Source organism: Schistocerca serialis, chromosome 9, assembly GCF_023864345.2.
Source record: "Schistocerca serialis cubense isolate TAMUIC-IGC-003099 chromosome 9, iqSchSeri2.2, whole genome shotgun sequence".
NCBI classification, from domain to species: Eukaryota; Metazoa; Arthropoda; class Insecta; order Orthoptera; family Acrididae; genus Schistocerca; species Schistocerca serialis.
In genome coordinates this window covers 175,504,747-175,531,983 of record NC_064646.1, presented here as the reverse complement: position 1 = coordinate 175,531,983, position 27,237 = coordinate 175,504,747, and the positions used below count along the sequence as shown (strand labels likewise).

At 42.9% G+C, this 27,237-nt stretch overlaps 1 long non-coding RNA gene and 1 pseudogene across 1 annotated transcript in view; one reads left to right on the top strand and one right to left on the bottom strand.

Annotated features, from left to right (window-relative positions):
- The window catches only part of LOC126418888 (uncharacterized), a 580,721-nt gene that overhangs the window by 341,912 nt on the left and 211,572 nt on the right, over nt 1-27,237 (top strand). The window lies entirely within an intron of this gene.
- Nucleotides 12,504-12,621, bottom strand: LOC126420146 (5S ribosomal RNA; annotated as a pseudogene).

The window sequence follows — 27,237 nt, the reverse complement described above, 5'->3', positions numbered from 1 at the left end:
TAACGTCAATAGACGACCGTAAGGTTATGAAAAGTGTACAAAACTTGCGCAAGGTTTATTGAGTGGGTTCAAATGGCTCTGAGCACTATGGGACTTAACATCTGAGGTCATCAGTCCCCTAGAACTTAGAACTACTTAAACCTAACTAACCTAAGCACATCACACACATCCACGCCCGAGGCAGGATTCGGACCTGCGACCGTAGCGGTCGTGTAGCTCCAGAGTGTAGCGCCTAGAACCGCTCGGCCACCGCGGCCGTTCTATTGAGTAGGAGCCAGCTTGAAATGTAGATGAATACAAGATAATGCACATAACAAAGTGACAGAGCTCGATAGTATCCAATTACAAGATCAGCGGTGAGCACTGGGTGCATGTCACGTGTAACAAATGACGCGTTTTCACTGGTATTGTGTCTTATGTACTCTGTTTCATGTCTCTATACTTGATCCTGGGCCAAACCATGGAAAAATCTTTTAAACATGCACTGGAAGATGGCGCATGGTCTTTGAGCGAAGCTATGCTTCCCTGTGAAGTTTCAAAAGTTAAAAGGTATGAGAAATGGGTTTTGGTGATTACAGTGGTACTAGTTAAATTTTATGGCTCGTAGCTTCGGCGCCAAACGATACTTACCAGAGTGATGGACAGGCATACTAAATATAGTTCCGTTCAGGAAGGCGTATGGGAACTGAAGCATAAATGAAGCATGAAATGAATAAACACAAACGTCACTGTGAAATACACACATCAAAAACGATTTGCATCACCTCGGTTCCCAGAACTCCTGAAGATAGACGTTGACTGTGGGTATTGTATCACATACACAGTCTCTTTGACTGTTCGGAGATGTCAGTAAACCAACCCAAAGATGTAAACAACCATACATGAGCAGTGCCTATTAGACAGAGGGGCTCCGACAGCTGTTCAGTTCCAATCATTCCACCAGGAAGGAGGTACACGGCTCGTGTTGTCTGTAGTTTAACCATACCTAGACGGTCGATACCGTGGTTCGATCGCGTCCGCATTGTTACTTTGTGCCAGGAAGGGCTCTCAACAAGGGAAGTGTCCAGGCGTCTCGGAGTGAACCAAAGCGATGTTGTTCGGACATGCAGGAGATACAGATGGACAGTAACTGTCGATTACATTCCTCGCTCAGGCACGTGTAATTATAGTGAGAAGACTCATACATTGAAGATCTGTGTGTGGTGCAGTGCAAAGTCCGTTGCCTACTAATGACGCTGGCATGCACAAATGCAAGTCTCTGCACAACTGTTCTGTTGCGCCTAACTGACGTTAAGTTTCACGAAGCTAACTGTCCTGGCCGAGAGTGTACGTCTCTGATGCGAGGTAAACACTGAACAGTGATGTACGTCACTGTATTGCGAAGGGGCTCCGCTGGCGTCGTCGTGGAGTAGACTGGCTATCCCCGAAGAGTAACTGGTGAGTAGCTGGCTGCGCCGCTAGAGCGACTCCTCTATATGCGGTCAAGTCTCTTGCCCTGGTGGTGCTGCCGCTCAAGGGGCGTTGCCTGGCTCCGACCGGCTTGGACGGCACCCAAATACAAATCGATTCCTGAATAGAAGAAAATGGCAAACAGCCCCAATAGCGCCATCACCGGTTTCGAATCGTCAGGTTCATCTTCAGACGGCTGTTCAGATTCGTTGTTGTTTCATTAGTTGTTGAGAAAAAGCAGTTGACAATGACCGAACAACGTGGGGTGACGAGTATATGAACAGGGAATCCTTCCAGAGGGACTACACCGCGACAATGTCGTAAATGCTAGACTCATTTTTGCTAATAGATAGTTAACAACAACTGAAATCCGGAAGAAGTTACAAGCAGCGTCTCGCCAAAGACTCTCGGAAACTCATTACTGGAACCTGGCCTAAGAACTCGAGACGCGTTAAATAGTTCTTGCTCACACAAAAACATAGGCAAGACAGCTGCGTTGTGTATAGAGAGGGCCAACAACGTTTCCGTAGACGACTTAGTGAAAGGCGACAGAAAGCGTCGGAGTCCTGAAACCGATCACCTTCTAAGCGGAATCGTGCATTGGGGAGATAATGGATATGACAATATGACTAATTTTGTAACTATTGAAGGGAGGCTGAAAGATTGCCAGATTGTGATAAAAATGGAAACCCTGTTGTAATAGATGCCATGAACGCAGTACCAAATAGCATCTTCCAGCAGGTCAATGTAGAAGCCCGCACTGAAATTCACGTTCCAAACGCCTTGAGGAATGTTAGAATCCTTGACTGACCTGCATGGTCCTCTGAATTGTCACCCATAGGGAATGTCTGTGGTACGATGGGAAGAAATGTACTTTCATTGAAACCTCCAACCACCAGTCTTCACGAACTGACATAGCGTGTGTTCCAGGTGTATCAATAAATTGCCGAGGATGACGTTTAGAGGTTGCTTGCTTCCACGCCACAACGAATGTAAGATTGTATTTGTGCCCGTGGGTATTAAACGTCTAACCTGCATCTACATACGTACTCCGCAAGTCACTGTAAGGTGCGTGGTGGAGGGTACACTGTACCACTACTAGTCATTTCCTTTCCTGTTCTGCTCGCAAAGATAATGTTCAAGTGTGTGTGAAATCCTATGGGACTTAACTGCTAAGGTCATCAGTCCCTAAGCTTACACACTACTTAACCGAAATTATCCTAAGGACAAACACACACACCCATGCCCGAAGGACGACTCGAACCCCCGCCGGGTCCAGCCGCACAGTCCATGACTGCAGCGCCCCAGACCGCTTGGCTAATCCCGCGTGGTGCCTATCCCGTCCACCAGAGCTTTTATGAGTGAAGAAAATAGTAGTTGTTCTATTACATTTCCATGTTGGACTCCTTACAATACCCTTCTCTCTGGTGAACAGTTGCCGTCATACTGTTGTTGATAATAGGCATCGGTTCTCAATTTAATGAGAGTTTAATCATTTGACATCCGTCAAATGATGAACATTCCCACGACGGTTGATAAATGTAGGACCGGTGCTTCTGTCTAAACCCCACAAGCCACTGTATGTTGCCCGGCGGAGGATACTTCGTACCAATTTTTGTGAATTTCTGTTCGCTGACATTTTCATAGTGAGCAATGGGACATGCCTCTGTACGCTTCCTAAACTTTCTTACCATTTTTACATCATCCCTGCGTGAGACTCAAAATGATGGCAGGGGAATTTTCACCCGCTCTTCCTGAATACTGGATATGTGACGTAGTCATTCTTACAGAGATTCTCATTCACGTTTGCTGAGCGTTTCCGTTACACGTTCATATGGACTATATAGGCCAGATACGAACTACGAACTTTGCAGCGCGTCGTTCGACGTTTGCCATCATACGTAGTTGAGAAAGACTCCAAACGCTGGAATTACGACTATACTCTAGAAGTGTTCCCACTAACGTCTTGTATACGATGTCCTTCCCAGGTGCACAACAGCCTCCCAGATCCCTCGCGACACATCTCTTTATTGCATCCACTTCCTCTGCTACAGACTTTACACGTTCATCTCATTTAATGTCGCTTCTTAATACAGAGTTAAGCAGTCAAAACTGGTTCAAATGGCTCTGAGCACTATGTTATTTAACATCTGAGGTTATCAGTCCCCTAGAACTTAGAACTACTTAAACCTAACTAACCTAAGGACATCACACACATCTATGCCCGAGGCAGGATTCGAACCTACGACCGTAGCGGTCGCGCGGTTACAGACTGAAGCGCCTAGAACCGTTCGGCCACACCGGCCGGCGAAGCAGTCAAACGGGAAGATTTGAGAACTGGGTGGCTGCCGTAGGGTACGGTTACGAGAGTGGGAGACTTGACCTTGGACATGGATACGAGTGGAACTTTTAGTAGCCACGGACGTTGATCAAATATGCGACTTGCGTTTGCCGTAAAGACGTGTTAGAAAAGCAGGGATGGTTTTGTTGGATCTCAATGTCCTTTCCTTTCGGAGTTTAATTTAGCCAGACAAGCTCCTATGCCATCTTCCAAAGTTATCAACCTTTGGGTGATGAACTTTGAAGCCACTGGTAGCACTACAAAGAAATTAGACGGCATTTTAACGACAAATCGGATCGTAGAGAAAACTGATACTATGCTTGAAACTGCATGAAGCAATAGGGAACTGGGCCTGAGTAATTCATCAGTGTGAAATACAGGGTGTTTATAAACTACATGTACAGAAGAAACCTTTAATTGTGAAATAGTTGAAAACTTAAAAAGTGTTTGGTGCAACACTGAATGCAGTACATCTTCAAGTTTCATCTACAAATTTTCAGTGTGGCCACCTTTTGTAACACGACAAATGTCCCATCTTTAATCAACTTCCTGCCAAATCCCATGAAGCAAGCTTTATCGTATGGTGACAACTGCTTGTGTTATCAATTGTCACAGCTCGCCGACTTTTGCCACAAGCAGAGGAACAAACACACTGTCTTTAATGTAATCCCCTACACAGAAATCCATTGATGTCAAATCAGATGATCGTGGTGGCCAGGATATTGTTCCACCACCTCCAAACCAGTTCAGTACAGTCCTACAGAAATAAGTGACAGGTTCACGGTGATAATGTGGTGGCGTGCAGTCTTTCCGGAAAATAAAATCTACGCCCATATCCTGTTGTAACTCAGGAATTAGATGATGTTTAAGCATGTCCAGCTACTATATGCTAGTTACAATTTACCTGGCTAAAAAGGATGGTTCCTGACCCGACGTCCTATAGCATACGCAGTCAGTTTCGGTGAAACGATTGCACCATTTAATCACAGTTTGTCTTTGAGGTGATGACTTCCGAAGCTTATTCCTGAATTTTCTCTGAACATAGCAGGCGATTTGGATTAATGTAACCATAAACAACCTGGGTACGCTCTGCTCCATTATACGACTCCATTATGACTCCAGAATGAAATTATCACTGTGCAGCGGTTCGCAGGAGAGCTTCCGTAAAGTTTGGAAGGTAGGAGACGAGATACTGGCAGAAGTAAAGCTGTGAGGACCAGGCGTGAGTCGTGCTTCGGTAGCTCAGATGGTAAAACACTTGGCCGAGAAAGGCAAAGGTCTCGAGTTCGAGTCTCGGTCGGACACACAGTTTTAATCTGCCAGGAAGTTTCATATCAGCGCACACTCCACTGCAGAGTGAAAATCTCATTCTGGAAACATCCCCCAGGCTGTGGCTAAGCCATGTCTCCGCAGTATCCTTTCTTTCAGGAGTGCTAGTGCTGCAGGGTTCACAGGAGATCTTCTGTAAAGTTTGGAAGGTAGGAGACGAGATACTGGCAGAAGTAAAGCTGTGAGGACCGGGCGTAGGCCGTGCTTCGGTAGCTCAGATGGTAGAGCACGTGGCCGCGAAAGGCAAAGGTCCCGAGTTCGAGTCTCGGTCGGGCACACAGTTTTAATCTGCCAGGAAGTTCCATTATGACTGTTGGATAACTCATTCGCAAATGTCACCTATCGGGAATGTCGGGAACTAGCAGTGTTAGGCGGGAATAAAAGTTGAGGATATTTTGCATTCAGTGCTGTATCAAATTTTTCTGCAAGTTATTTACACTTTTCAAAATTAAGGGTTTTGTGTACATAATTTATATACACCCTGTATTTTGAAGAATGATCTCCACTACCATCCATACGTGATTCATCTTGTGCAAGCCCTCTAACTTCAATATTACGATAACCGAAAACGCTGCGACCTTTCAATACCGTTCAGATTTTGCACGCGCCCAAGAGATGCTAACATCGAAGGAGTTACCTGTCCTACCGGCGGGTGAATATCGATGAACATATACATTTTTAAACTGCTCAACAGAGGTGCACGGATAACACCGAGGATACTGCCGAACAGCGGGTCTTGGAGGGATTCTACCCTCTCCATTGTAATAGAAAGTTTGTAACATCATCACGGAGTCAGCCTGTATATACCGGGTGATCAAAAAGTCAGCATAAATTTGAAAACTGAATAAATCACGGAATAATGTAGATAGAGAGGTACAGTAACCGAGGAATAATGTTGTGAACAGTACTGTAAAGTATGTCCAGAGTTATGGTGAGGCATTGGCGTCGGTTGTTGTCTTTCAGCATCCCTAGAGATGTCGGTCGATCACGATACACTTGTCACTTCAGGTAACCCCGAAGCCAATAATCGCACGGACTGATGTCTGGGGACCTGGGAGGCCAAGCATGACGAATGTGGTGGCTGAGCACAAGATCATCACCAAAGACGCGCGCAAGAGATCTTTCACGCGTCTAGCAACATGGGGTGGAGCGCCATCCTGCATAAACATCGTACGTTCCAGCAAGAGTTTATCAGCCAGGCTGGGGATGAAGCGATTCTGTAACATATCGGCGTACCTCTCACCCGTCACGGTAGCAGTTACAGAACCAGAATCACGCATTTCCTCGAAGAAAAAAGGCCTAATAACGGTAGATGTGGTAAATCCAACCCATACCGTGACTTTCTCGTCGTGCAATGGGGTTTCCACGACAGTTCTAGGATTTTCGGTAGCCCAAACTCTGTAGTTGTGGGCGTTGACAGACCCTCGGAGCGTGAAATGAGCTTCGTCGGTCCACTACACGTTACTCAACCAATCGTCATCTTCCGCCATCTTTTGAAACGCCCACACCGCAAATGCCCTCCGCTTCACTAAATCGCCAAGTAACAGTTCATGATGCCGATGGATTTTGTACGGATAGCATCGGAGGGTACGCCTAAGTGCCAACCAAACAGTAGTGTATGGAATGCCGGTGCGACGTGCGACTGCACGAGCACTGACTTCCCCGTGCATAGACGAACCCGCTACAGTCTCCATTTCTTCCTGAACTGTCTCAGCAGCATTACGCCTTGTGCTCGGTCGGCCACTACGGGGTCTATCGTCTAAACAACCCGTGGCTTCGAACTTCGAAATCATTCTCGCCACAGCTGCATTTGTCAACGGACCTTTACCCGTTCGAATCCCCTTCCTATGGCGATAGGATCGTAATGCTGAACTAACACATTCCCCATTCTGATAATTCAGTTTCACTAAAAGCACCTTTTCAGGTAACGTCAACATGCTGCGACTGCTGGCGCATCTGATTCTCTCTCTCATTACAGCTCCTTTTATAGATAATTGTTATGCGCAGTCAGTCACTGACGTTTTGCCGTCCAGCGCCATTTGTCGGATATTTTGTGAACTTTGATTTTTTTGGTTCTAATAAAACCCCATGTCATTCCAAGCATGTGTGTCAATTTTTACCTGTCTATCTACATTATTCCGTGGTTTATTAAGTTTTCAAATTTATACTGATTTTTTGATTACCCGGTACATCCATTTACAGGCGCCGCGCCAATAATTTCAACGCTCTGTAGCGTCGTTGGATGACGTTTCCGGACACAGATTCCTATGTAAAACTTGATCCACTAATACCACTCTATAATCTCTAGAAATGTGTTACATGAATTGTCAAACACCCTGTATATATCCACTCCATGGTGCGCAGTATTTTTCTCAGATTTCGGAAAGCATCTCGCTACATGTTAGCACAAGGCAGATATGAGATACAGACGTATTACTTTAGTGGGAAATATGTATCCCTGGGACCATATTTCAATTTTGAACTGCAATTTCCTTAACCTTTAATATAGGGGAGGAGAAGGACTTGACCCATACAGTGAGCATTTCATTTCAACATATTTATTTGCATCATAGATAAATCATTACGAGAATTACAATCATAAATCAGATAATAATTTCTTTAACAAACGCCATTCAGGAAAACTTTACAAACTGATTGTTATATAAAACCACAAATGAATTAATCTCTTTAAAAACATTAAAAAACCCGCCACTCAGGCTAATTTTAAAAGCTGCTTGTTATATGAAACCACAAGCGAATTAATCTCTTTGCAAACATTTAGAAAAAAACGCCACTCGGGCCAAGTAAATCATTTAAAATGAACTTTACATCAAATAACCAGGAAATCAATTATTATTTCCACATAGATTGAAAACCGCCCCTCCCGGGCGAGATATTACCAAACAACTTTACAAGGTTATAGACAATCTGACCAATAATAACCCAGTTATTTCCCCATCAAAATTGACATACCCCAGTAAGGCTGAATTGCACCGCAGTTTTAGAAAACTGTTTCAATTAAGACACATTCTTCTAGAAATCCCTCAAAATTCTTAAAACAAATATTTAAAACATTTAACCCGGGCAACCTTGCAGAGGCACCACAAGTTTTAGAAAACTGCAGCTTGTACAATAACTGGGGCCCGAGATTGTGAGCCCGCGACTTGGCCACGAACGGTGGAGGCAACTGAGTACTTATCTTCGAATTAAGATGTGGACTCCGTTTGTACTTCCACCCCGTTCAGAACACCGAAATCGGAACCAAACAGCACACGCGAGCTCAGGCGAAGTCCACCGCCCGTATGCCCGCTAGTAATTTAAAAGGGGAGGCTCTGCACTTCGGTGGCTCACTGCTTCCGATCTCTGAAACATAAATCAGAAGCGACAGCAGGGAACCAAACGACCCTTCCTTCACCTTAATACTCAAACTTATACAGAAAACTACTTAGATAAAATTGACAATAATAAAACTGATTTCATTCCTTTAAGCAGAACCACGTACACGAATGATGCAAATGGAACTGGCTCATTAAAACCCAAGCATCACATGGAGCACCTTATATGGGCCTGTAAAGTACCACACGGCAATCTTTAGATACGGAATATAGATCGTTCGGTAAGGCTGCGCACAAATATCAATGTTTTAGACACTTGCCAGCTGAAGTAAGAACAATACTATTAAGGAGCGAACCCACACTTAATAAGAGGCATGAAATATCACATCACAGTCCTTGCAACGCTTTGCTGCCTCGAGAGCAATCATCATTATATTTCACTAATCGTTGATAGGACTTGAATTACTTAACTTGATGCCGGCTGCTGGATCGATGTGGCGAAGACACCAGACGTTGCATAGTCCGATAGTAACAGCGTGTTTCTTCACGGAAGCTTCACGAGGTTGCCAAGAAGCCACAGCGCCGGCCCGCTGTTACTGACCCCAGTACGATCAGGCGCCAACTGCCGCCCGTACTCTGGCACACCGCGCTCGCTGTCGTCTCTCCCACGTCTCTCTAATACGCGCACTTCCGCGCACCGTGCCCAACGTTGTTGTCACTTTCCACTCCGTACTGCCCGCTATATCCTGAGCCGGCCCTGGCTCCAAAGACAAACTTCTGCCAGAGGGAATCGATAGTGCCTACCCAAAGATAGCCCTGGCACCAGTCCCGCCCTTCGACCATAAATATAATAGACTGGCCCTGACGTCATTTTCGTGGCTCCAACATCTCTGGGCTGAAGTCACGTGAATTTTGGCAAAATATGATTGTTTCTTGTTGCGCTTATGGCTGTATTCAGCGTTTTGTCGGGGGAAATGGCATTACATTTCACGTGTAAGTGTTTCTATGATAGTGCAGATGCGTTTATTGAAATCTGGTGAAGTGACTTTTATATGTTTTTTACACTTGAAATAGAGTATCACGTAAATTAAAGTGCTGAAAGTGATGCCTGTAAATTCAGACTCATTTTACATTTTGGAAAGTATCTGTGATAATTCGGTCACAGAAGTAAGTATAACTGTTTCTCGTTCCTACTCATAGGTTCCCTAAGGATGAAAACCGAAGGCAGCTTTGGATACAGGCCCTGAAACGGGAAAAATTTTAAGCCATCTGCACATACGCGACTTTGCTCGAAGCACTTCGCGGAGAAGTGTTTTGATAGGTAAGTTATTATTTACAATGTATATTTATAATTTATGTTTACAGTGTCCGTCATTTTTAAACCTAGGCTCCAAAATTATTTTCTGAAACATCAAAGTCGCACCTTTCATCTAAAATACCAGTTTTTTAAAAACTGATAGTGTAAACTTATGTAAAAATAGTGGGAACTGAACCTTTGAAGTGCACCTAAAATTGATACTCTAAAATGGACCTGCTCCTAAAGTCGACAATTTTGGCACCTATAGTTGACATAATTCCCATATCTCATCTTCTTTTATAAGTGACTAGAGCTCAAAACGCGGCGAATCCAATGTTTAAAGTTTTTACACGAGCCCACTCTTACAGTTTAAAAGAATTTTAACGATATTTTACTTTAATTGATAGTATATAGTAATTTCGTCCCGCTGCCCACCAGAGTGTGTTCACCACTGTGAACAAAACTAGGTCAAATATAGTTCTGGCATAATTTTTCGCAAATAAAAAAGTAATTTTTGTTGGAAGCGTTTGGCAGTCAATTGAGAAATGTGGGGAAAATACGATACAAACATAAGATAGCAGACCGCTGATTTGAAATCCCGCCACGTTTTGCCAACAGTCACGTGGTTTATGTTGGAGCCACACCAGCCCTATAGCTTCTGCACAGCAAGGCCAGTCTTCTAGTAACTATGGTCGAAGGACCCGCCACGGTTCAATCCCAACAACAACGGAAGCATTAAATCGCTGCGCGTGAAATGGGCAGCAATAAGATTCATATTATTCCTCTGGGCACAAACGTTTGCTGTTTATTCGAGAATATGTGGTGATTTCCGAGTGTGTGATAAGGCAGGAACCTGAAAGGACAGCTTAAACTGAAGCGAGTGAAACGGGCAGCAGTGATGTGTATACTACTCGTTGGCACAAATATTTAGCTATTTGAGAAGAAGAGGGAGGGAGGGGGGGGTGGGTAGGAAAGCAAGCTCTGCGCCTGCTTATGTCACCTCCGTCTGGAGCAGCTGCGTGTTGTGGTTTTAACGTCTTGTCTGAAGCAGTGGCCGCCCCGCTGGACCGACGTCGCCTCTGAGCTGCCTGGCTTCGTGAGCGCCCCGGCGTGCAGGAGCCTCGGTCTGCGCAGCAGGTGTCGGATTACAAACCGCAGCGCAGCGCAGCCCTGCAGCTCGGCTCGGCCTCTCGCCCTGGAGGCAGAGGGGCGCGACCGCCGACCACCGACCGCCGACCACAGATACGGCGGCTCCCCGCGGCGCCTGTTGCTTCACGCTCACACGACACTCCCACCACACGCTACCGTCTCACGACTCCCGCTTTCCCGATTTGAAACATCAGTTCCGCGCAGCACGCTCGTGCAACTCTTCACACGAGAGAGCAGATAATGCACTATTCTTAAGTCAGCGCCGGTGTGCTCTTGTCTCCCGCACCGTTAGAAACCCACGCCCGGGATTACTCATTTTCCCGTAAGCAGTTTTAAAGAGAAAAGAACAGCGTTTCTAACTAAAAGCGATCACATGCATACAGGACTGAAATGGACAGTAATGACAATTTTTCAGTAGGTTGTTAAGAGATATTTGCTTCATCCTTCACACACGATACAGCTGATAAGAAACAGAAAGTACAGAAACGTCCGTTTTACCAACATTTAGAGTAAACTCCATGGCCATAATACAGTGTAGGCAAAGTTTATAATGTTGTAATCTTGTAGACTGGTTTGCTCTCATTTACTAGTTACTGTAATTACATCACAATGTTAGCATGTTGTTCCGTAAACCTGAATGGTTTCCATGGAACTAATTCGTTTGCAAGCTAATTCGACTACTTTTTCTGAGATTCCTCTTATGTATTTAATATTGTTTATAGTTTTCTGGTTTTCAGTTAATCTACATCTGATTTTCCTCACTGCTCTATTTCTCTATAGCACTCCACCCTCAGGCCACGAGTGTCCTACCAGGACCGTCCGACCGCCGTGTTATCCTCATCTACATCTACATCTACATGACTACTCTGCAATTCACATTTAAGTGCTTGGCAGAGGGTTCATCGAACCACAATCATACTATCTCTCTACCATCCCACTCCCGAACAGCGCGCGGGAAAAACGAACACCTAAACCTTTCTGTTCGAGCTCTGATTTTTCTTATTTTATTTTGATGATCATTCCTACCTATGTAGGTTGGGCTCAACAAAATATTTTCGCATTCGGAAGAGAAAGTTGGTGACTGAAATTTCCTAAATAGATCTCGCCGCGACGAAAAACGTCTTTGCTGTAATGACTTCCATCCCAATTCGCGTATCACATCTGCCACACTCTCTCCCCTATTACGTGATAATACAATACGAGCTACCCTTTTTTGCACCCTTTCGATGTCCTCCGTCAATCCCACCTGGTAAGGATCCCACACCACGCAGCAATATTCTAACAGAGGACGAACGAGTGTAGTGTAAGCCGTCTCTTTAGTGGACTTGTTGCATTTTCTAAGTGTCCTGCCAATGAAACGCAACCTTTGGCTCGCCTTCCCCACAATATTATCTATGTCGTCTTTCCAACTGAAGTTGTTCGTAATTTTAACACCCAGGTACTTAGTTGAATTGACAGCCTCAGTGGAGGATGCGGATAGGAGGGGCGTGGGGTCAGCACACCGCTCTCCCAGTCGTTATGATGGTATTCTTGACCGAAGCCGCTACTATTCAATCGAGTAGCTCCTCAATTGGCATCACGAGGCTGAGTGCACCCCGAAAAATGGCAACAGCGCATGGTGGCCTGGATGGTCACCCATCCAAGTGCCGACCACGCCCGACAGCGTTTAACTTCAGTGATCTCACGGGAACCGGTGTATCCACTGCGGCGAGGCCGTTGCCCTATTTCTCTATAGTAACACATTTATTTATTTAACCTTACCTGATTAGGGCTATCAGGCACACTCTTACATCGGACGAGGGTTTCACACATTCAGTACCATTGTTACAACCTAGTTACCTTCAAATAACAATTTTAATATGAATAGTAATAATAATGATAATAATAATACGAGGGTAATCCCAATAGTAGGGTCCCCTACTCTTTTATAAATACATAGACCTGTTTATTTCTACAATGGTTTACATCAGTTTACAGCTTGAACATTTAACTGTTTTTCGACATAATCACCATTTCTGTCGATGAATTTTTGTAGACGCTGTGGCAGTTTTTGTATGCCCATGTCATACCAGGTCGCCGTCATGCTGTTCAGAAAGTTATGAATCTCTTCTTTCACCTCGTCGTCGAAGCTGAATCGCTGGGACTACATTTAACGCTGACAGGTACTGTGAGGCTCTGAAAAAACTCAAACGGGCAATTCATAACCGGTGAAGAGGAATGTTGAGCAAGGGCGTACACATTCTCCATGACAACGCTCGCCCACACATCGCTCGGCCAACTGTTGTTCTCCTGCAACAGTTTCAGTGGAACATAATCACCCACCTATAGTCCTGACCTGGCGCCCAGTGACTATCACTTGTTCCCTAGGTTAAAAGAACATTTGGCCGGAAAGTGATTCAGCTCCGACGACGAGGTGAAAGAAGAGGTTCATAACTTTCTGAACAGCATGGCGGCGAGCTGGTATGATATGGGCATGCAAAAACTACCACAGCGTCTACAAAAATGCATCAACAGAAACGGTGATTATCTCGAAAAATAGCTAAATGTTCAAACTGTAAGCTGAAGCAAACCATTGTAGAAATAAACAGGTCTATGTACTTATAAAAAATAGGGGACCTTACTTTTGGGATTACCCTCGTAATAATGATGATATTGACAAATATACAGGCGAAGTACCTAAAACTTGCACTGCAAATATTGCGAAAATGAAATGTGCTATTGGTATGCGGTTTTGCAGAATGTAATGGTAATCAGGGGGTCGTATTGTTAGCCAATCAACACACTGTTATAATACTTAGAATGTGTATTTTTTTGCTAACATAAGCATTTTTAAACGGAATAATGCTTCTTGAGGTTAACAGACTAAAAGTAGGGTAAATTGGAAAGTCAGGGGTGTTTGATGCAGGATTCTAATTCCAGTCTTTTACTCCACATTGTATTTTGAAAAGTTCTCTTTGTGACATTCAACCTGCGTAGTTGCTAGGTACGACGTTGTTTTGTTTGCTTACAGTGTGCTTGTGTGTTCGATGAGTGCACTGAGCCTTACTAGTCTGTCAGCGTGTGGCAGTCTAAGCAGTAGGTTGTTAGTGGACGATGGGATTTACCACTGCAGAAAAAGCCGACAGGTTTATGGCGTATGGAGAGAGTAGGAAGAACGGAGTTCGCTCTTGTACGGTGTATGCAGCAAAATATCCCGATAGCGTCAACCATCCCGGACATTATTTATCGACCCGTTCAACCAGTTATATGAAAGTGCCAGTTGAACATCTAGACAATGATACAGAAGGAAACAAGTGACGACAGAAGAGTGCTGTTGCAGTTGATCCTCACGTTAGCTCCCGCGCAATCGCACGAGGAATTGGCATGAGTTTGGCAAGTGTCCTACGCATTCTCCATAGATGTAGGTTCTATCCCTGTCACGTATCTCTCGATCAAAAGCTGATGTCAGTTATTACGAGAATCGTGTTAACTTCTGTATCTGGCTATTAAAACAGGATATTCCAGACGTATCATGTATTTTGTTCAATGATGAAGCCACATTTACTAATAACGGCCAGGCAAACCACCGAAACATGCACTATTGGTCTGTTGACAATCGCTGGTTGCTTCGTCCGGTGGAACGCCAGCGTTCGTGGAGTGTAAACGTGTGGTATGGGATAGTGAACAATCAGTTCATAGACCCATTACTATAGACGGCACACTGAACGCGCTCAAGTATCGCAGCCTCCTAACAGGCCTTCTTCCGCGAATGCTAGAAGACGTTCCTTTGCAGACTGGGGGAGCCTGTGGTACCGACATGGCGGCTGTCTAGCCTATAGTGCACGAAGTACTGAAGCTTGTCTTCACGAATTGTTTTCAAATCTTTGGATTGGGTGCAGAGGACCTGTGCTTGGCCGCTACGTTTCCAGGATTTGACGCTTGTAGACTTTTTTCTGTGGGAAAAGCTGAAAGATACTGTCTGCAAGGACGTACCAACTACACCCAATGAGACTGCAATCTTCTCGGACATTTCCGCTGAACTGCCAGCACGTGTGCAGCAGTCGTTCCATACCAGACTGGAAGCATGTATTGTCGCTGCCGGTGGTCATTTTGAACACGATCTGTAATGGTCAGTTGAACCGTTACTGATAAAAACCCAGATTACTACAGTAAGAACTTGTTTGTTCTGCAGTGTGTTCTATCACAGGTGTTGCACAAGTATCGGTGTGGGAACTTTCCAAAATACGATATCACGTTAACGACTAGCACTAGGATCCTGCATCAAACACCACCGACTTTCTAATTTACCCTACTTTTAGTTTGTTAGTGTCAGCAGTCATTGTTCCATTTAAAAAACTATGCGTTGACACAAAAAATGCACTTTTTAACTATTATTACAATCCGTTAATTGGCCAACAATATGAGCCCTTGACTACCAATCAATTCTGGGAAAACCACACATGAATAGCACTTCCCATTTCCACAATACTTTCGGTGCAAGTTTTAGGTGAGTCACCCTGTATAAAGAATTTATAGGTACATAGAATAGATGTTTTCTGATATAGTGAGTTCTGGGCGTAGCAAATTTAAGGAGACTCCACCAGCTATAAATACTGGGAAATGAGGATGATGTGGTGGGAAAGAAAGCTGTACAGGGGTAAGGAGTGCTTAGAGGGACAATTGTTGTCATTAATGTGACTTTAGTAGACATGTCATTAACTGCCCTCTGAAGCTGGATATGTTATTCCCTTCTCTAAGATAATGCGAGAAGTTATTCCAGAGTCTGGTTCCTGTTACTAACAAGGATTTCGAGAAAGAGGCTGAACGATGGAATGCTACAGAAAGGATTTTACTCTGATGGGAACATGTTTTTCTGCTACGTTGTTCAGACAAGAGCATTAAAGTCGATGAGAGATTTTGGGGACAGTGTAAGTTGATGAGACAGTAGAAATGTCTGTGTATGGAAATCTCTGCGCTTGTCTGCTTGCAGCCAGCTTAGCTGTGCTTAATGTGATGGTGAAATATGATCAAAGAGTCGAACATCAGAGATATATCGAACACAGGCATTCATAACCTCTTTCAGGAGCCCTGAACTTTCCTAAGACACACTGTCACTGTCATCAATAATTCATAGTATAAGTGTTTGTTCAAGTTTCTTCCTCACGTTTTTTATTTTTGTAGTGCACGGAGAGATGCCGATGCTTTCTTACACATTGCAGTTACGTTCCCAGACCATTTTAGATTTTTATCTATCGTTATTCCTAGACTCCTCGCTTTTGACTGTATCTGGTGTTTGTTTTTCACCGCAGTTCTCTTAATCTTACTGCATCCCATCTGTTCTGATTTAAATCCTCTTCCAACTTCACTAACATGTCTCGGATCCTAAAATTCTGCGACGTATTGTCTCTCGATAAAAGTGGTTGAAGGACATTCATTTATAAGATCTAAACACATGGTACAGAAATAGCCTGACATGCCCCATACTTTTAAAGCCACTGCCCGAATTCCCTCGATATTTTTTCAATCAGGGGGAAAACCGATACTTCAGCGTCGTTTACACGAGAGTTTGGCCTCCGGCAGCCCTAGCCGAGCCACACTAAACTGCCAGAGAGCAAAGAGTTTGGCGAGATAATATGAACAGCACTAAATCTCGGCAGAGCTATGTCCACAGCTGCCTCAGCCAGGACTGAATGTTTGTCTTGGATCAATACGACATGTTTCAATTCTGAACACGCCCCATCAGAGACTCCCAAGTTAATATTTACTATTATCGAGGGTATGTGACTTAAAAGAACCCCTCGCCACCAGAGAAACACCTTCATACCAACTGCGTATTTCACTGTAGCCATTAAGTACTGAGGTACATCCATACTTAAGATAATGCGACATGATTCAGTTCTCAACAACACATGGGCCTCTGCTGCGGTTCAAGCCGTTCCTGAGGGTCAGCCTGAGATGACACGAGCAACGTGAATGAATTTATCTGTCCCCAGACACTAAATCTTAAATAAACCGTGAAATGTAGTCACAAGATAAGCAATCAGCAGACGAATGAGGGAAGTATCCTAGTCTCTGACACCCAAAACTCAGGCATAGGGGTGACTGCACGTTTGCATGAACTTACATCATAAATTCTCAGAGGCATGTGCGAGTATGTGTAAGGAATAAGTATATTTTCCACCCAGTAGCTACACTCACGATAATTTTATTTTGCAAACCAGTCACCCAGACTGTTTATCAAGGCTTATCCGAAGCAGTTTGTGTAGGAGCAGCCATAATTTTACAAATGTTTTAGTTACAGGAAAATGGGAATACTAAAAGTTATTAATTCTTCTACGATCCCGTATCAAGTTGTGACATGACTTTTCCTTACTGGCAGAACAAAATTTGAAAAAAAAAAAAGGCCTGGACATGATACAAACGTATGCAATGCATTTAAGAATGGTTTTCTCGGGTAAGGTACTTTACAAGTGCGATGGCACGATATAGTTATCCATGTAACATGAATCACTTAAAATGCGAATTATTTTATTCAACATTACAAACAATCCTGTTGGAAGAACATCCACAATTGAGCATTTTAGCAGAGGATGAAAATACCGCTTCAGTTGTAAATTTCTTTATTTTTACTTGTACTGTAGCTAAGGTACGGTTCCGCTAGATAGTGCAGTAGCTCGTGACGTGAACGTTGCCGGTTGGTATCCTACGAGCGGCAAGGATTTCCTTCACCAATATTTGACTTGCCTATTGAGTGGTTCGTGTAATTCCTAATTAACAGGCTGTGCGCCAATGTCGAGGATTAAATTCTAAACCAGACAATTAGTGGGTGTGACACCGTTGAACGTAATCCGCCTCTGTAATAGGTACGTTAAACTCAATGAAGCAGTTGGGTTTCCTTGGGAGGAGTCGCAAATATGGAAGTAGTACCCTTCAATTAATATATAGGGCTACTCAAAAAGAAGGAACAGATATCAAACATTTGTTGCTGCCAAACTACAGAAGATACACACATGATTTCAACATTCCTGGAACGAGAAAAATTCAAATTTTTATGCATTCAATGTGGGCACCATGTGTTAACGACAAGTATCACGCGGTGGCTCATTTATGGGCACACACGAAGTAGCTGGTCTCTCGTTATCGAATTCACAGCTTCAACAATGCAATGTCGCAGACTTTCAAGTGTCAGAATTTCTCTAAACACGTCCTACGTTATCCGAATGACACCATTCCAAGTCGTTGGATTGGAAGAAGAGGAGCAGAAGATGAATTTCATAGCCGGTACCCTCCCAGGTCTCCAGACCTCACACCCTGTGACTTATCTATGAGGTTAGGTAAAAGACCGCGTTTTTATCCCCCCTGTGCCTGACTCTCTTGAAAGTTTTCGACATCGCATTGTTGAAGCTGTGATTTGATAACGAGAAACCAGGTGGTTCATGTGTGGTAGGAAATTACCTACCGTTTTGATATTTGTCGTCTCACATGCTCCTCACATTGAATGCATAAAAATTTGAACGATTCTCTTTCAAGGAAAGTTGGAATTGTGTTTCTATTTCTTGTAGTTTAGAAGCAACAAATGTTTGAAATCTGTTCCTTCTTTTTGAATAGCCCTGTACATTCGTAATCATATCAACCCAAAATTGCACTTCACAGGCACTCATTATAGTCATTCAAATGATATGACACTTCATAAACGATCTGAGGAAGACAGTGGAAAAATCCGCCGATAGGACCTTGCACAGCACAGAAACATTGGATTCACACATTGTTCCCAACACTCATTGTTTGAGTATAGGACTGAATTTAACTTCGATGCGAAGGTAGGGAATGTGGTAAAAAGAAAGATGTTGGCAGGTAGCATCAGAGATTAATCTCGAGTCGACAATGAAGTCATTAATCAATTCTTACGGCGGAAAAAGATAGCAAAGGAATCGACTGTGGCTAACAGAGGCATACCAGCATCTTCGTTACTTGTGTTAGAGAAACCACAGGAAAATTATACTGGCCAGACGACGTTATGAACGACGGTCCTTGTCAGTATCTTTCCCAGCATCTTAACCCCCGCGCCAACTTCTTCCAGCATAGTTCTCCTTTATGAGGACCCGCTCGTAACTAAAATCTCTCACTTTGGCCGGAGAGTGGAAATAGGATACGGACTCTGGGGTCTCAGTTAAGTCAACATCCAGTTTAGAAACTCCTGCTTATTAACAAAATCTCTAGTTGCAACTATGGCCAACTAGCAAAATATGTTTCAAATTGTCGCATCGAATCAAACATGCGGAGCAGAACAGAAATTGTTGTACTAACTTTTCATTGTCCGCTGATATAGTATGGTATTTTACGTAATTATACATTAAACTTAAACTCACAGAATAAACTATTAGCCACCCCTAGAGAAATCATTACGATCATCTTCTAATACTGTGTAATTCCACCCCTGGACTTGATAAACACCTGGATGCGGTTAGGAAATTAAGTCCACAAGGCTGTGCAGGTACGTCGCATCCAGGTTAAGCCAATCACTCAGGATTTGATCGCGCATTTCCACCAAACTGTAGGAGTGCTCATGTCGTCGTTATACTGTTCCAATATCTCCCACAGATTTCCTGTGGGGTTCAAGTTAGGTGATTTTTGCCGGCCAGTCGTGATTTAATGGGGTGAGGGAGTGCTCAAAAAACCAGTCACATATTTTTCCAGTCCAACCAACTTTGTTGTTGCCGTCTTTATGTGCCTGAGCGAGCAATGACCTCTTGCGAAGTGACCGATTCCAAATCTTCATTGCATGCAGTTCCCGTCGCATTATCCACTGCCAGCAGCAGTGATTTTGATTCACAAGCTGTGAAACGCATCTCCGGTCCTTTTCAGTCAGGATATTTTCCCGACCACAGTTCTGATGTCGTACGTAGTGGCCACGTCTGTTACACTACTGCTTATAGACACGTTGAAAAATCTGCCGCGAAGACCAACAAATCCAGCAACTTCACACAGCGTATGCAAAGGGCAGGGCCAAGAACGATGGTCCCTTTATTCCACTCTGTCATGTCATTAATTTACCAGTGTTTACGTACGACGCCCGCTTGAAATGTAAGCGTCTCACTGATTACTACTGCCATACGCTAACTTAGAGACAGTGCGCGCGAGGTTGAGGAAATGACTCGATTGCTGCGCCATCTGTAAACGTTTAACGATTCATCTGTGGGTGCCCTCCGAAGTGACAAATTTTTTATGTGGTGAGCTTATCAAGATGGTTCTTGCACAGCAGTTTAACTGAATAGTACTGAGTTGCCATTTCCATGTATTAAACATAATGAAGACAATATAGTAAGGAAGAGTTTAACTTACAGACGTTAAAATTTCCGCTTCACGGTAGACCTGACGACGAGAGCAGTCTTTAGTCTGTGTTTCCAGCTGTGAGTCGACAAATCGCTGAAACATCTCGAGAATGCGAAGTGCCGTGAACTGGACGACTTACCATAAGGTGAATATAGGAAGGTGTTGTTCAGATATTGTATTAATCGTTCATCATAAGAATATCCTGGGCGCGGTGGCTGACGAGAGTAGGTGTTTGTACAGAAGTTGGAAGAAGGATCATCACTTCGAACCGATATTTTCTTGTTTCCGCTCGCTATTGACATTTGTTTATAGTATTGTGTTCAGAGAGTATCAGCGTTGCGGATCTCGATAAATTGAAACTATTTCAATCTCATTTGCTTGCAACAGTTCTATGATTTTTAAATCTGTGACTTACATCTGCTTTCTTTTACGAGTACCTAGACGTAGTGAACACCCGTTGCCTACCTGACGCTGACTCGGTTTGCTGCGCCTAGAAAGCTATCGATACCAATGGAGACCTTTCGACTTCTATCAGTACAGCTATTTCCGTGAGCCACTGGCCAAGAGTCTTCTTAGAGTGAAAAATTAGTGCATTATTAATGCAGAATAGTTCTTCTAGAACCAGAATTGCTGAAAGCATTCAGAAGTTGTCACACGGTGAAAGATTATTATGTGTCAAAGACAAATATAATGGATGGATGAGCTGTGTGGATACTCCTTAAGGGCAAGGTTCCTGAATTAGTATCTCTTATTGAAGGAAATAGTGCGCATATAGTATTAGGAACGGAAAGTTGGTTAAAACCGGAAGTGAACAGTAACGAAATCCTAGACACAGAATGGAATATATACCGCAAGGATAGGATAAACGCCAATGGTGGAGGAGTATTTATAGCAGTAAAGAATTCAATAATATCCAGTGAAGTTATTAGCGAATGCGAATGTGAAATAATCTGGGTTAAGTTAAGTATCAAAGGTGGGTCAGATATGATAGTCGGATGCTTCTATAGGCCACCTGCATCAGCAACCGTAGTAGTTGAGCGCCTCAGAGAGAACCTGCAGAACGTCGTGAAGAAGTTTCGTGATCATACTATTGTAATAGGGGGAGACTTCAATCTACCAGGTATAGAATGGGATAGTCACACAATCAGAACTGGAGCCAGGGACAGAGACTCTTGTGACATTATCCTGACTGCCGTGTCCGAGAATTACTTCGAGCAGATAGTTAGAGAACCAACTCGTGAAGCTAACGTTTTAGACCTCATAGCAACAAATAGACCGGAACTTTTCGACTCCGTGAATGTAGAAGAGGGTATCAGTGATCATAAGTCAGTGGTTGCATCAATGACTACAAGTGTAATAAGAAATGCCAAGAAAGGAAGGAAAATATATTTGCTTAACAAGAGTGATAGGGCACAAATCGCAGAATATCTGAGTGACCACCATCAAACGTTCATTTCTGAGGAAGAGGATGTGGAACAAAAATGGAAAAAATTCAGAAACATCGTCCAGTACGCCTTAGATAAGTTCGTACCGACTAAGGTCCAAAGCGAGGGGAAAGATCCACCGTGGTATAACAATCATGTACGAAAGGTACTACGGAAACAAAGAAAGCTTCATCATAGGTTTAAGAGTAGTCGAATCATAGCTGATAAGGAAAAGCTGAACGAAGCGAAAAAGAGCGTAAAGAGAGCAATGAGAGAAGCATTCAACGAATTCGAACATAAAACATTGGCAAACAATCTAAACAAGAACCCTAAAAAGTTTTGGTCATATGTAAAATCGGTAAGCGGATCTAAATCCCCTATTCAGTGACTCGTTGACCACGATGGCACCGAAACAGAGGACGACCGAAGAAAGGCAGAAATACTGAATTCAGTGTTCCGAAACTGTTTCACTGCGGAAAATCGTAACACGGTCCCTGACTTCAGCCGTCGCACGGACGCCAAAATGGAAAATATTGAAATAAACGATATCGGAATTGAAAAACAACTGCTATCACTTAGTAGCGGAAAAGCATCCGGACCAGACGAGATACCCTTAAGATTCTACAGTGATTATGCTAAAGAACTTGCCCCCTTTCTATCAGCAATTTATCGTAGATCGCTGGAAGAACGTAAAGTACCTAGCGACTGGAAGAAAGCGCAGGTCGTTCCCATTTTCAAGAAGGGTCGTAAATCAGATGCGAATAATTATAGGCCTATTTCGCTTACGTCAATCTGTTGTAGAATAATGGAACATGTTTTGTGTTCTCGTATTATGACGTTCTTAGATAATACAAATCTCCTTCATCATAACCAACATGGATTCCGCAAACAGAGATCATGTGGAACTCAGCTCGCCCTATTTGCCCAAGAAATTCACAGTGCCGTAGACACTGGCGAGCAGATTGATGCCGTATTCCTGGACTTCAGGAAGGCATTTGATACGGTTCCGCACTTACGTTTAGTGAAAAAAATACGAGCTTACGGAATATCGGACCAGGTTTGTGATTGGATTCAGGATTTCCTAGAAGAAAGAACACAACATGTCATTCTTAACGGTTCAAAATCTGCAGATGTAGAGGTAATTTCGGGAGTACCGCAGGGAAGCGTGATAGGACCTTTATTGTTTACAATATACATAAATGACTTAGTTGACAACATCGGTAGCTCCGTGAGGCTATTTGCAGATGACACGGTTGTCTACAAGAAAGTAGCAACATCAGAAGACTCGTACGTACTCCAGGAGGACCTGCAGAGGATTAATGCATGGTGCGACAGCTGGCAGCTTTCCCTAAACGTAGATAAATGTAATATAATGCGCATACATAGGGGCAGAAATCCATTCCAGTACGATTATGCCATAGGTGGTAAATCATTGGAAACGGTAACGACCGTAAAATACTTAGGAGTTACTATCCGGAGCGATCTGAAGTGGAATGATCACATAAAACAAATAGTGGGAAAAGCAGGCGCCAGGTTGAGATTCATAGGAAGAATTCTAAGAAAATGTGACTCATCGACGAAAGAAGTAGCTTACAAAACGCTTGTTCGTCCGATTCTTGAGTATTGCTCATCAGTATGGGACCCTTACCAGGTTGGATTAATAGAAGAGATAGACATGATCCAGCGAAAAGCAGCGCGATTCGTCATGGGGACATTTAGTCAGCGCGAGAGCGTTACGGAGATGCTGAACAAGCTCCAGTGGCGGACACTTCAAGAAAGGCGTTACGCAATACGGAGAGGTTTATTATCGAAATTACGAGAGAGCACATTCCGGGAAGAGATGGGCAACATATTACTACCGCCCACATATATCTCGCGTAATGATCACAACGAAAATATCCGAGAAATTAGAGCAAATACGGAGACTTACAAGCAGTCGTTCTTCCCACGCACAATTCGTGAATGGAACAGGGAAGGGGGGATCAGATAGTGGTACAATAAGTACCCTCCGCCACACACCGTAAGGTGGCTCGCGGAGTATAGATGTAGATGTAGATGTAGATTGTAATATCTATCAGTATTATTAGTTTCGTTATAGGTACCTTTTTAGTTCTTGTGTGGAAAACCTGTGCTTCGGTAAGTATAAAAAGGTAATGGATTTATTATTTCCTTTCCTTTCTTCAGACAAGAGGTGAAGTTCAACAAAGAAATTTACTGATAAATTTTCTCTGGACTTATGGCATTTAGCGGAGCCTTACATGTCCGTCGCTAGAGGCGAGGGATGTATTGTTAAAAAAGTTCCTCAAAACTACTTTCCTCAAAACTCAGTTGTATGTGTGGACTTCATTTCACAGCCATCAGGTCATTTTTGCTCCAGGTTTGTAGACAGTTGGACCGTTTTTTTTTTTTTTAATTTACTTGTTGCAAGAACTTTATGGTGCACGTTCCAGATTCTAAACCGAACCGTGCATTTCATTATTATAACACACCTGTGCAATCATTTTTTCAGCATAACATGCAATTTAGTTCCAACATACCATCTATACTTCAATAATAACCGCTCATTCAGGGTATTGCGCAGATATTGTAGCTTAATCTAATAAAATATAAACAACAAGGAAAATTGAATCAATTTTTGATACAACATTTGTCTAAGGGACAGTCAAATGAAGACAAGGTAGTTGTAAAAGTGAGTAAGTAAACTGTTCATTGTTTCAAAAGTAAGTGCCATAACTGGTTATACATATATCCCACTGTCAGACAAGACGGTTAGTGCCTTCATGGAAAAGTGTTTGCGGTTATCTACGGAACCATGATTGTAGCCAGGCGTGCACGTCTTCGTTCAAAGCAAATCGACGGCCAGGAATCTCTTTCGTCAGGTCTCCGAAAATGCGGAAATCGCATGCGGAGAGGTCGGGTTTGTATGTGTAACGACTTTCCAGTGAAACTCCTGTGGAGTACTCTTAACAACCTGCCAACATACTGCCAGCCCACGTGTTGCCAACGTCGTTTCGAACACTGTCTTATCTGAAAGTGGTATTATTGTATTAACAGTTATGGCGCCTGAAATAATGAACAATTTGCTTACTTTTCTCTGTCTGTCTCCTTTTCATTTGATGTCGCCTTATATTAATGTAGTCATTCATTTTGATAACAATTCTTGAATTTACGGAAAAGATTGCAAAAAAAAAAGGAAACAGAGAAAAATCGAATTATACACGTGGATGCGAACACAACCAAACTGCGGTTTTCATATGTTCCATCTAGGTAAGCTGTAGGGAGAGAGGCACCTGCTTGGCATCTCATTAAGACCCGGTCGAGCATAGCGCTACAAACATTTCTCAGGTGAGCTATAATTTCATCCCTTAAATCTGTTACGATCAGCTTTATACACTGCAGTGTACAAGCGCTATTCCCGCCTCCTAGTAAACTTCTGAAGTTCATTAAAGCTATATATCAGCTTCTAATTCCATATGAAATGCGATTAAGTCTCGGGTTACTTAGTGCTAACTTCAACGGTAGATTTTAGCACAATTAACTGTTGCGAACAAACACCCATGTGCATTCAAGTGTTGATACGTGATGCTACTTCAGTGATTACAAAACCAAGTTACATTTACAAAGAACTTGGAAGTATGAGACCAATGAGCCCACTTATAAGTATGACGTTGCGGTGTACTGAAATCTGCGCCCACAGAAATTTGCGCTCTGTGAAATTTGCGCCCAGAAAGCGTCGATGAATGGTCCACTAACCCCTTGCCCGGCATGTAGAACAGCTGAGGGACGCTACCTAGAGGTTTCTGAGCCTGCATTTTAAATCCATAATATACAGAACTCTGCGAACTGAGAAGATCAAAGTTAAGAGCTCATCGACAGCTTTCTACAAGAAATCGTTACACATTGCAAAACCATGTAACATATATCGGATGCTATTTCAGATCCCACGCATTTGATTAAAACTTCAGAAACAAAACTTCCCACGATTATACAAAAATCAGTTGACAATTTTCATGAGATTCCCGAATACTGTATCCTTGCTCAAATTTCAGGATTTAGGAAGACTTTTCCCGAAACTGTTCCCAACGTTATTTTGGCGCTAAGAGTTTTATTAACTCTGTGTGTTTTGATAGCGTTATGTACGAGATTTTTTTTTTCTCAAAAGTCAAATTAGTTGATAATTATCTTGGTTCTACTATAAGTCAAGCATGATTGTCTGATTCAGTAGTTAGTCAAGAAAGAATGGGCTAGCTAAGGATATCGATGTTGATTAAGCAGTTTCAAAATTTGCAGCCGCAAAGGAAGGAAGGAAGAACTTTTAAGCTACGTCCTAGTCACCTGCTACTAAGGAGATTTTCGGGTACTTGTTCTGCTTCTTTCATAATCAGTTAAACCGTGTTTTATTATATGCGTTTTGCTTATTCGTTTTCATCCATGAGAAACTGTTTGCGAAGTAGTTAACGTGATACTCTGACTACTTAATCACGCTTATAAAAAAATTCCTAGAGCTAAATGTTGTATTTTGTGCTCTTGTGATAAAATCAAATATCGCCAAGTCACTCAATAAAATTTAAATAGCACGTGAGTCTTACTTTCACGTCTTTAAAATATGCATATGTATCTTAGAAGTTTAATAAGGGAATTGACAAGTTCACTCACAGAAACAAAGTTTACATTGCACTGATATGTTTAATTTTAGCTCAGTATACCTTCATTAATCGTCATAGCAACCTAGCGAAAACAAATTTTGCTTTTGGTGCTTTACGTAGCGTCGACTGTTATTATCGTTAGAGATTTCGCTCGGATTTGTGGTTATAGGAGGGGAAGGAAGCAACTATGGCCTTCTTATGGAATAATCCCAGCATTTGCCCGAACTGATCTGTGAAAACACGGAAAACCAAATTAGGCATGACCGGGCATAGAACTGAGCACAGGTTTTTAAAAACAATCAAATTTCCGTAATGTTTTATCCAGGCTTTCGACTGGCTAAATGGCAAAAGTAAATTATTTCCATTTAGGCGTGTATAAAATATGCTTATAAGCATCACCAATATATCTTTTTAAACTTTCTTATTTACAAGTTGCTATTTTCATTTTGTGTGTTTTCTATTTTCATACCTCTTCTGATAGATGTAGTAAAGTTGTTGTAGATGAAGATAGCTTTCAAGCATGCCCTGATTTCACCATCCTCTTCGTACTTTTTTACTACTTTTTCCAACCTTTTATTCCGTTTCATGTAGACTGTTCTTTTTCGTTTACTTTCCATACTCAGCTTTGCCCCCCTAAACGCGAACGCTGAATTTTCTGCTTCTATTTTCATAACCTAATCATGTCGCTGATTTTAGGATTTGGTTTAGCAAGCACCTTATTAATTTTGTGTTGGCAGCCTTCTAAGGCGTTGGTTATTAGATACCGCTGATTGTAGCAACTCAGAAGGTTGGTAGGGTTTTCTCCCTTTCCCAACCATCTATCTACAAAGAAGTCAAAAAACTCAGAAAGCCTGCGGATATCCGGTGCCTGTGAATGTGTCTCCAGCCAGTCATCACATTCGTCTTCAGGCAGCAGAAACGCCAGCGCAGCACACACGCGAATTTGTTGTTTCAC